Source organism: Petromyzon marinus, chromosome 79 (assembly GCF_048934315.1).
Source record: "Petromyzon marinus isolate PM22_M1 ecotype Great Lakes invasive population chromosome 79, UKy_Petmar_22M1.pri1.0, whole genome shotgun sequence".
Taxonomy (NCBI): Eukaryota; Metazoa; Chordata; class Hyperoartia; order Petromyzontiformes; family Petromyzontidae; genus Petromyzon; species Petromyzon marinus.
The window spans coordinates 24,191,061-24,200,975 of NC_133745.1; positions in this window are offsets into that span (position 1 = coordinate 24,191,061).

The window sequence follows — 9,915 nt, forward strand, 5'->3', positions numbered from 1 at the left end:
TATGGTCTCCCCAAGATTCATAAAGAAGGCACTCCACTACAACCCATCGTATCCACGATCAACTCCCCTACCTATAAGCTAGCATGTTTTCTGTCAGATACCTTGCTACCTTTCACTGGCAAGACCTCAGCAGTACTTAACTCAGCTCATTTGGTCTCTATGGTCAAAGACGTTGTACTGTCCCCTGACGATATCCTTGTCAAGCTTCGATGTGGTCTCCCTGTTCACCAAGGTCCCGGTACCTGATACCATTGAAATAATTGAAAATTTGGTCCAACATGGACTAGACCCCGATACACCTGCGCTGATTAGACACTGCCTCACCAATACCTACCTACTTTACTTGGAATGGCAGCTTCTACAAACAAAATGAGGGTATCCCCATGGGTTCTCCATTATCACCAGTGATAGCCAATGTTTTCATGGAGAAATTTGAATCAGACGCCATCCAGACTTCCACCCTCAGACCTTCCCTGTGGAAGAGATATGTGGATGACACTTTCGTCATTTGGCCACATGGCCTCCCAGCTTTAAACCTTTTCCTACACCACATCAATTCTAGACATCCCGCCATCAAATTCACCATGGAAGTGGAGAAAGATGGCAAGCTACCATTCTTGGATGTTCTGTTTGAGAGGAGACCTGATGGCTCACTGGGGCATTCGGTCTACAGGAAACCCACCCACACAGATTCCTACTTGAAACCTGATTCCCACCACCACCCAGCTCAAAATAATTATCTCATCAAAACGTTATACCACAGGGCACATTGCATTTCGGACCAACACCACCTGACCAGTGAATTAAAACATGTACACCTGGCCCTCAAGAGAAACGGATACTCTGACCATACCATCCGCCAAGCTGTTTCTCCCTCCATACAGAAACAACCACTTGATACTCCGGTCAAAACCATCACTCTACCATATATAGCAGGCGTTACTAAAAAGATCTCCAAAATTCCAAACAAACACAAGATCCTGGTCCGGTTCAATACAGTGCACAAAATCCGTGACCTGATCCCATCCGTGAAGGATGTCGTTCCTGACTTACAGTACCCCGCGGTTTACAAATTGAGCTGCACTTGTGGTGATTGCTATATCGGGGAGACGAAGCGACATGTCTGACAGAATTCGCGAGCACAAATCAGATTTGAAACACGGCAGAACGAATTATTCTGCCGTAGCTGACCACTGTTACAATGCTGTGGGTGATCACGATGTAGTTTTCTCCGATACCAAGGTTCTCTGCAAACCCACGGGTTTTTATCAGAGATTTGTCCACGAGGCAATTCAGATTTACAAACACAGACACAATTTCAACCAAGAGGATGGTTTCAAATTAAGCAATCATTGGAAAGATGTTCTAAAACACTCACTCCACTCACTCACTCCACTCACTCACTCCACTCACTCACTCCATCCACTCACTCCACTCACTCACTCCACTCACTCACTCCACTCCACTCACTCACTCCACTCACTCACTCTACTCCCCCCCCCCCCCCGCTGCTGGTCCATCATGGCCCATGCACCTCCTACGTACATCATGCTCATTTTTATGCTAATTCCTTGGCCAAGCGTTTTGCTTCCACACAGCTTAAATGACGCGACCTGGGCTTGGCTGTTTTCACTCCAACGCTGTCCTAATGACAGCTCGGTCCCTTCACCTGATGAAGGCAACTTGTGTTGTGGTCGAAACGTCGTGATTTTTGTTATTTTCTTTTTTACCTACGTGACTTTACCGAATTGAACCAAAGAGTATGGATCCTTGCAGTCACGAAAGCTTCAAATCTAGAAAAAAAAGCATTACTACAGATAATACATAGGAAGGCCTTTATCTAGCAGTACAGCAAGTGGGTCTGTGAATTCCATCTGGTTGCAGAACTGTGAGTGTTATTCTCTCATGTGCAAGGTGGAGTTTCTCCCGGTACTCCGGTTCCCTCCCACACAAAGCCAAACACCTGTTTCATGGAAATAGTCAGCCGTCCCAGGGCAGGCTTAAAAAAAATTAGTCTTGGGATGCCAGTGATGTTATCGCAGATAGATGGACATTGTTATTATCATATTTGAAATTCTCTCTCTCTGCTAAGAGCACTCTTTCCCTCTCCTCCACACAAAAAGCTGAGACAAAGAACCCCTAATAGCCATACAGGCTCTAGAGTCAAGTGCTCTTTGGGAAAATGGCTCAGCCTATTTCTTATCTCGTAACACCCATGTCCCCAAAATGCAGCTCTCCCTTGAGCGCCGTCTTTAGTAAATACACTCGGCTCCACATTCTCCTTTACTGCATCAATCCATCTCTTTTCCAGCCTGTGTGATGTCCGTTTATAACCCTCTATCTGCCCCAACATAAGCTACTTGAGCATGTGGAGGCTGGGTATGTTGGCTAGATGACCCAGTCAACTCAAGCATTGCCCGTTGGAAGAGCTCACGTGATGTGAGCTCACAATCCAGCCTGGTTAAACCCAGGATGGATGGGCATAAGTAGGAGAGGGGGACGATGCCAACCCCAACTGCAAGCGATGATGAAATTATTTATTACAACTTTCATCAGCTGGCTGAAACCAGGCCACTGTCGGTTTTAATGGGGTCCGAGATGGACACCCACCACCAGAGTGGAAGACTCTCAAGCGCATCTTCCTGTGACCAAGCCACCATTACCTGACTCCCGATAATGGGAGGTGAGCCCACCGTTACTTGAGATTCGCAGCTTCCCACACCGCATTCATTGTTTTATTCAAAAGAAGAGCCACTCCCTGTTTTGCAGTTTCCAATCCCATGTTTAGGACTGTCCATGCCTCAGTGGTTGGTACTATGCAACCTACGACTAAAATGGACATCCAGAACGCAATGAGAAGAGGCACTCGAGAACAAGGAGACGAGGAAGTATGAAGAGGAAATCTTCAGCAGAATCAGGGGGGAAAAATTTAAAAACCTTAGTATAGCAGGGAGAGAGATCGCGGAGACACGGACTTTGGAGACAACTCGGTGTTTATTTACCAGCTTCACATTCCCTATTGCCATACTAAAACTGAAGGGCCTTTGCTATTGATGCCCGTAGGGTCTGGAATGCTATTGCCAATAAACTGCAACTTGAATCACTACCTATGAGATCTTCACTCAAAACTGCTCTAGAGGAGTTGTACAACCCTAGCTGCCACTGCTATTCAGTGGCCTAAAATATGGCTCTAGATTTTGGTGTTATAATTAATTTATGTAGTTTATTGTAAAAAATTCGGTCACAGTCCCTATGATCACTGTTACATTGGATTTATGGGTTTTATTTTGGTGATTTCGAAAAGGTTTTTTTTTGTTTTGGCCATGTTTTTGTTTATTGTAGTACGGAGTTGACTGATGGCCTTAATCTTAGTTGTCTTGTGGTTGTTGTTATTTTGACTTGCATCCCACTGGGATTTTTGCGCACAGCGTTGGTGTACGGTGCTATTTCAGGAATATTTTGATATTTTTTTCCTGTATTTTTTGTTTGCACAGTCACATAATCACTTTAAGACGTTTTCTTGTTCATGTTTTTTGTTTGTTGCGGTTGCACCCGATTCAAGAGCCGAATGGCTCACAGGGCTATACCAAATAAATGAACTATGAACTTATTATTGGTACTTACAGCACACACGGCGTCGCTAGGCAACCGAGCGCGAGGAAAGGGGGGGGGTAGAGATGGTGTTTCTTCATTTGAGTTTAGAAAAAAGTTGATTTGCAACTTGCAGCAACAAAAACATCATCAACATAATGACTCATTCCTATTGGATTCCAGTTATGGTGGTTGCTTTGGTGACGGTGGTTACTACGATGATTGCTGTGGTGATGGTGGTTTGCTGCTAGAGTGAATGTGGTTTCTATGCTGTGATTGCAACTATGTTGATGGTGATTGCTGTATTGTAGTTGCCATATTGGTGGCTGTGGTGATGGTGGTTGTTGCTAGACTGATTGTGGTTGCTACGCTATGGTTGCTGACAGTGATGGTGGTAACTACGGTGATTACTGTGGTGATGGTGGTTGCTGCTATGGCGATGGAAGTTGCTATAATCATGGCGGTCTCTATGGTGACCATCGCGGTGATGTTGGTTGCCGCGATTGCTACGGCGGTTGCCGTGGAGATGCACGCAGTGGTCCTGGCAGTGGGGCAGATCCAGGAGCTCTTGGGCGAAAGACTCCTGGGTGCAAGTCCAGGACAAGACGCGAGACTCTCCGCTGGAGAACTCCGCCTTGAGAGATTCACAGTTACGCGATCAGAGCTGCCTCAACGCATCCAGGGGGTCCTGAGAGAGACACGGAGACTCGGGGACTCGCGCAGAGACGCACGCAAAGACTCGCAAATAAACTCACCTCATGATTCACAGACTCGCACAGAGACACGGAGACACACGGAGGCTTACACAGAGACTCACAGAGACTCAGCTTCACGAGCAGCGCTGCCATTCGCTCAAAACTCGCCCACCCGCTCACCCACTCACCCTCACACTCACCCACCAGCCAGTTACCCATTCACCACCCAGCCATTCACCTACCCCTTCACCACCCACCCACTCAACCGCCCGCTCACCCACTCGCTCACCCAGCCGCTCATCCACTCGCTCACCCAGCCACTCACTACCTAACCGCTCACCCCCTAACCCACCCACCACTCATCCACCTACCCGCTCACCCACTCACCACTGGCTCACCAACTCGCTCGCCGATTTGCTCACCACTCACTCGTCCACCCATTCACTCGCTCACCCACGCTCTCAACCACTCACCCACTCACCATCCACCCATTCCTTCATTCATTCACACACTCACCACCCACCCACTCACCAACCCATCCGCTCACCTACCCAACTGCTCACCCACCCACCCGCTCACCCACCCACCCGCTCACTCGCCCACTCACCTGCTCACTCACCCACCCTCTCACACACCTGCCATCTGCTTATCCACCCACCTGCTCACCCACCCGCTCACTCGCTCACTCGCTCACTCACCCACCTACTCACACACTCACCATCTGCTTACCCACCCGCTCACCCACTCACTCACACTCTCACCCACCCGCCTGCCCACCCGCCCACCAACCATACCCGCTTACCAACCCAAGTGCTCAACCACCCACCTGCTCACTCACCCACCCACTCACACACCTGCCACCCGCTCAACCACCCATTCGCTCACCCACTCACTCACACACCCACCCAACCACTCACCACCCACCCACTCACCACCCACCTGCTCACCCACCCATCCATACACATTCACCCGCTCACTCACCCGCTCTTGGGAGGATAGACTTTTAGTTAGTAAAACATCTGTAAACAAATCAGGATTACTTGTTTTACAGATGATAAAATAGATCAGTAGACAGGGGCTGTATGCGTTTCTACGTTGTAATTTATATTCTGCACAAAGGCGACTCCACAGCAGCTGTGGCGAGGCAAGGCCGGCGATCACGAGAGCCAGATGACAGCAGATAACTCGAGAGAAGCACGCGTTATCGTCTAGCTGTGGGTGTGCTCAACTGCGCGTGTTTGTGGCTAAATGCGAGAATGTGGATCAGTGTGTTATTAAATTACGAGGCTGCAATAAGATCCTTGTATGTATGTCGACCTTCTGTTGCACCGTGCTTAGCCAACCGTGATAATCGGACATTACTCAATTGTATTTTACATCGAGCAATCAGCACCCCTACGTGCAGAGCAAAGCCGCTTGCAGGTGAAATGCTGAGTCGCCTTCTTATTGTGCAAAAAAAAAAGTTGCCACTGGGGGTGCCCTTTAGAAGTGCAAAGGGGATTGCATTCCTCGCAAACCACGTGGCCCAGCTTTGCCCTTGAGAGGCAGTCGCGCCATGCAGGCGTCCCAGTGTCAGCGCTGTCACCACCGTCACCACCATCACCATCGTCACCACCGTCACTATCATCACCACCCACACCATTGTTACCACCGTCACCACTTTCAGCATCGTTACCACCGTCACCAACGTCACCACCCACACCATCGTTACCACCATCACCCTCCAGGTGTAGGATTCACGGCATTTAAAGGGACAGGGAGTCATCTTAGATGAAAAACCATACATAGGTGTGCAGCATGCATGCACCCACCCTCTCCAACTTATCTAGACCAACAGCTCAGAAAAACTGAATTTGTGACCAAGTTGTCGTTTAGACCGGCGGTCCCCAACCTTTTTGGCACCAGGGACCAGTTTCGTGGAAGAAATTTTTTTCACGGACTGGTGGGGGGGGGGTCATCATTGGGCCTTTCCCCCTTTTCAAAGAAGCTCTCCAACGACGTTTCTTTTTTGCTCATTTTGGCGAGGGTTAGCTTGTGGGCTTTACACCAAAACTGTGACTGAGACAAGTGCACAGTGCGGGAGAGAGGCGCGGACGGAAGTGGTAAATACAATAATAGGCAGGCCACGCGCAGACTATAATAAGTTACGGATTCCGACTTCTCATAAGGAGCGTGCAACCTAGATCCCTGGCATGCGCAGTTGACAGTAGGGTTCGCGCTCCTATGAGAATCTAATGCCGCCGCTGATCTGACAGGAGGCGGATCTCAGACGGTAATACAAGCGATGGGGAGCGGCTGTAAATACAGATGAAGCTTCGCTCGCTCGCCCACCGCTCGCCTCCTGCTGTGCGGCCCGGTTCCTAACAGGCCACGGACCGGTACCGGTCCGCGGCCCGGGGGTTGGGGACCCCTGGTTTAGACCACAGACTCAAAGCGTTGAGAACACGTGGCCGTCCCAGCAACAGGCAGCAGTGAGACAAAGACAACTGTGGACCGGTTTCGTCTAATTAGGACTCATTAGTGCAGGACGGTAATCGATAATTTCTCTTGTCATATGCCTCTGGCAGCCCCATATATGGAGATGACCTTTACACTATGGTGACCCCATACACAGTTGTCTAAAGGTAACAGTAATCAAATCTGTAAATGATGATAAAACCAATCACAACAAATATAAATTATGCAGGCTGGAAACAATAGATTTCACAATTGTATCAGTGAAAATAGTATACTTGTTTTTTTTACGGTAAAGTCACGTTTACACGTTCAGATACAAAAACACTCCGCATGTACCCTCCCCGAGCGAATCTAAGTAATTAAAATTAAAAAAAACAGCACCATGCATTACTTCTCTACTTTGTAGTCACGAAAGTCTAGTGTGACAAGTCTTGATCAAATCGTGTTTATGCATATACACGTGCCTGAGTAAACATTTTAACGATGATAATCCTCTACAATTGAAAAAAACATCGCATTAAGAAGATCTGTGTGTGGGAATATTTACAAGGCCTAAAAGTTGCACAGCGCATACGACTTAGGGGTCTACAGTTGTACGCACTGCCGTGCAGTTGAAATCCTTTAAATTGTGAGAAAAAATCACACGCGGACAGAGTTATTTATGGTTGGCGCACTGCTTTATGAACCACATATGTATTAGACAGTCACCCACAGAAGTGGATATAACAGAGCTACCTCTAATTACAAATGTAATTTTCTTCTTGATTTCCCTGCATCTGCCCTCATTCCCCTCCACCAAATAAAAAATTATTCTGCACGAGTTATTTTCAATCTCCCCTTTAATTCTCACACTTTGCCTCTCCTCCAACTCCAATGGCTTCTCGTTCACTACCGCTGTCTTTTAAAATACCTGTCGCTGGTCTTTAAACCTCTCCATGGACTTGCCCTACATAATTTTGCCTCTTTCATCTCCTTCCATGTCCTCTCTCGTCCTCTTTGTTCCCAATCTTCTGTCTCTGTCCCTCCTCTTTGTGCCAAACCTCATTTATGGTCCATCTACTTAACCTTCTTCCATTCCTCCCATAAATCCCCACCTCTTCTCCATTGCCCATTCTCTACCTCTTCTCTCCCCTTAAGCCTCCACTCCTTCTCGTCCCTACTCTTCTCCGATCCCATTACTGTCTATCGCTGTCACTTATTCCTCAAACTTTGTACACCCCTGCCATCTAAATCATTCCATTCTGTCACCGTCTTGTGCTTGTTATGTCAAGAGAGAAGGCACTCTATAAATATACACCAAAGCCACCACCGCCACCACCGTCACCACCGCCACCAAGAAAAGGAACAGATTTATTTGTTGGGTCTGGAAGTGGCCAAAGTGCAAGTCGGCCATGAAAAAAATTTACATTTAAAATTACACCGCTACCAATTAAAACATTAAACACAAACACAAAGGTTGTCTGTATAACCTCAACGGACTCTTGAGGCAAGTGCTTTTAGCGAGCAACTATGAAAGCCAGCATGGTACACAATGGGGAGGGTGGCCAGCACCATGCCTGGCCGCCTTTATCTCCCGAGTAGTGATGTTTACACACCGCACCAGGTACTCATTGGAGGCTGAGTCGACCTCGGGTTAGCCCAAAACCACTTTAGTTCATCGGTACTGGTGTTGCCAAGTTCATCGCGCAATACGCGAAACACTATACAATTACCGGATAATACGCATACCCACACAGGCTTGTGCATGTGTGGGTGGGTTATTTATACAGCAGTATGCAGCATGGCAGTCAGTCGGCACCTTCCGCAATGCACGTTTGTTATTCATGAGGGTGCACATCCTGATGTATTCATTGGCTGATCACCCGAAGCCACCGTGTGAGCTGAGAGTTTCTCGATCTTACCGGGTACTCGATAGAGCTGAGAAATGCACTGCGGTCAATACTCAGAGTCATCATTTAGAGGTAGAGACCCAGAGATGAAGAGAATCCTTAGCAGCCCGTACATATTAATGGATAGCAGTGATGGTCCCAGCTGCTGACTTGTACACCAGGGGTGAAGAATTGAGACAAGGCTGTGGTCCCAAGATAATTTCACTCCTTCCATTTGTTTTGTATTGAGTGGCATCCTGACGGGCACGACACGGTTCAGACGCGGCCACCAGCTCAAAAAACACGTACAGAACAAACCCTGCGCAGAGAAGCATGCAGAGACGCGTGCTCGAAATCACACCAAGACAGAGGAACGTGCAGATGAGAGAACATACACAGAGGTAAGATCCCTCCTCATGTTGACCATGATGAGAAGGAAAAAGCAACACGCAGATGAAAACGTTTCTGGAAGTGACGATGGCTGATGATCAAGAGTAACTTGGAGGGGAGGAGGTGGGAAGCTCATGCACAGGAGGTGCTGGGGCCGAATGTCACAGCGCAGGCGTCACGAGAAGTGACGTTGGTTTGGGGAGGCCTTCATCAAACAGTGGATTTACCACTGGTGATGATGCCCATAATGATGATGAATGCACGGGCAGTCCACTCACATTCGTGCATAATCAGGTGCACGTCCACTCCCCTAGTCACCCCTCCACTAATCTCACTCCCCGAGTCACCCCTCCACTCACCTCACCCCCATTCCCCGAGTCACTCTCACCTCGACTTCTCCACTCTATCGCCAGTCGCCCTGAAGAGGCCCAACTCCGGAGCCTCCCCCAGTGCCACGTTCACTCTCAGCACGAACATCGTGCGGTGCCACCCCCTCCTCTGCTGCATCCCTCCAACTCTTCCTCCGCCATTGCGAGAATCGGCTCCACGAAGGGTCCCACGCTGTCCCCGTCCCTCAATGGACTCGTGTCCTTTGTTGATGAAGGCCATTTAATAAAATAATGATAATTAAGTATGCACACACACAGGTCACCAAAGTAGCCTCAATAGACATGTTAGGGCAAGTTGTGGAGCCTTGTGCTGTGGAACACACGAGGGGGTGGTATGTATTTTGTATGTTGAACTTCTTTTGCATGGTACGTAGCCAACCGTGCTAATCGGAGGTGCAGGGGAAGGGCAACAAAGTAAGCACAAAAAGTAGTTCCAAAGAAATGAGTTTTCAATCTAGATGTAAAAGTGCACAGCTCCAGTGGCTTCTAATATCAGAAGGAAGAGCGTTCGAGACGGCCGCAGAA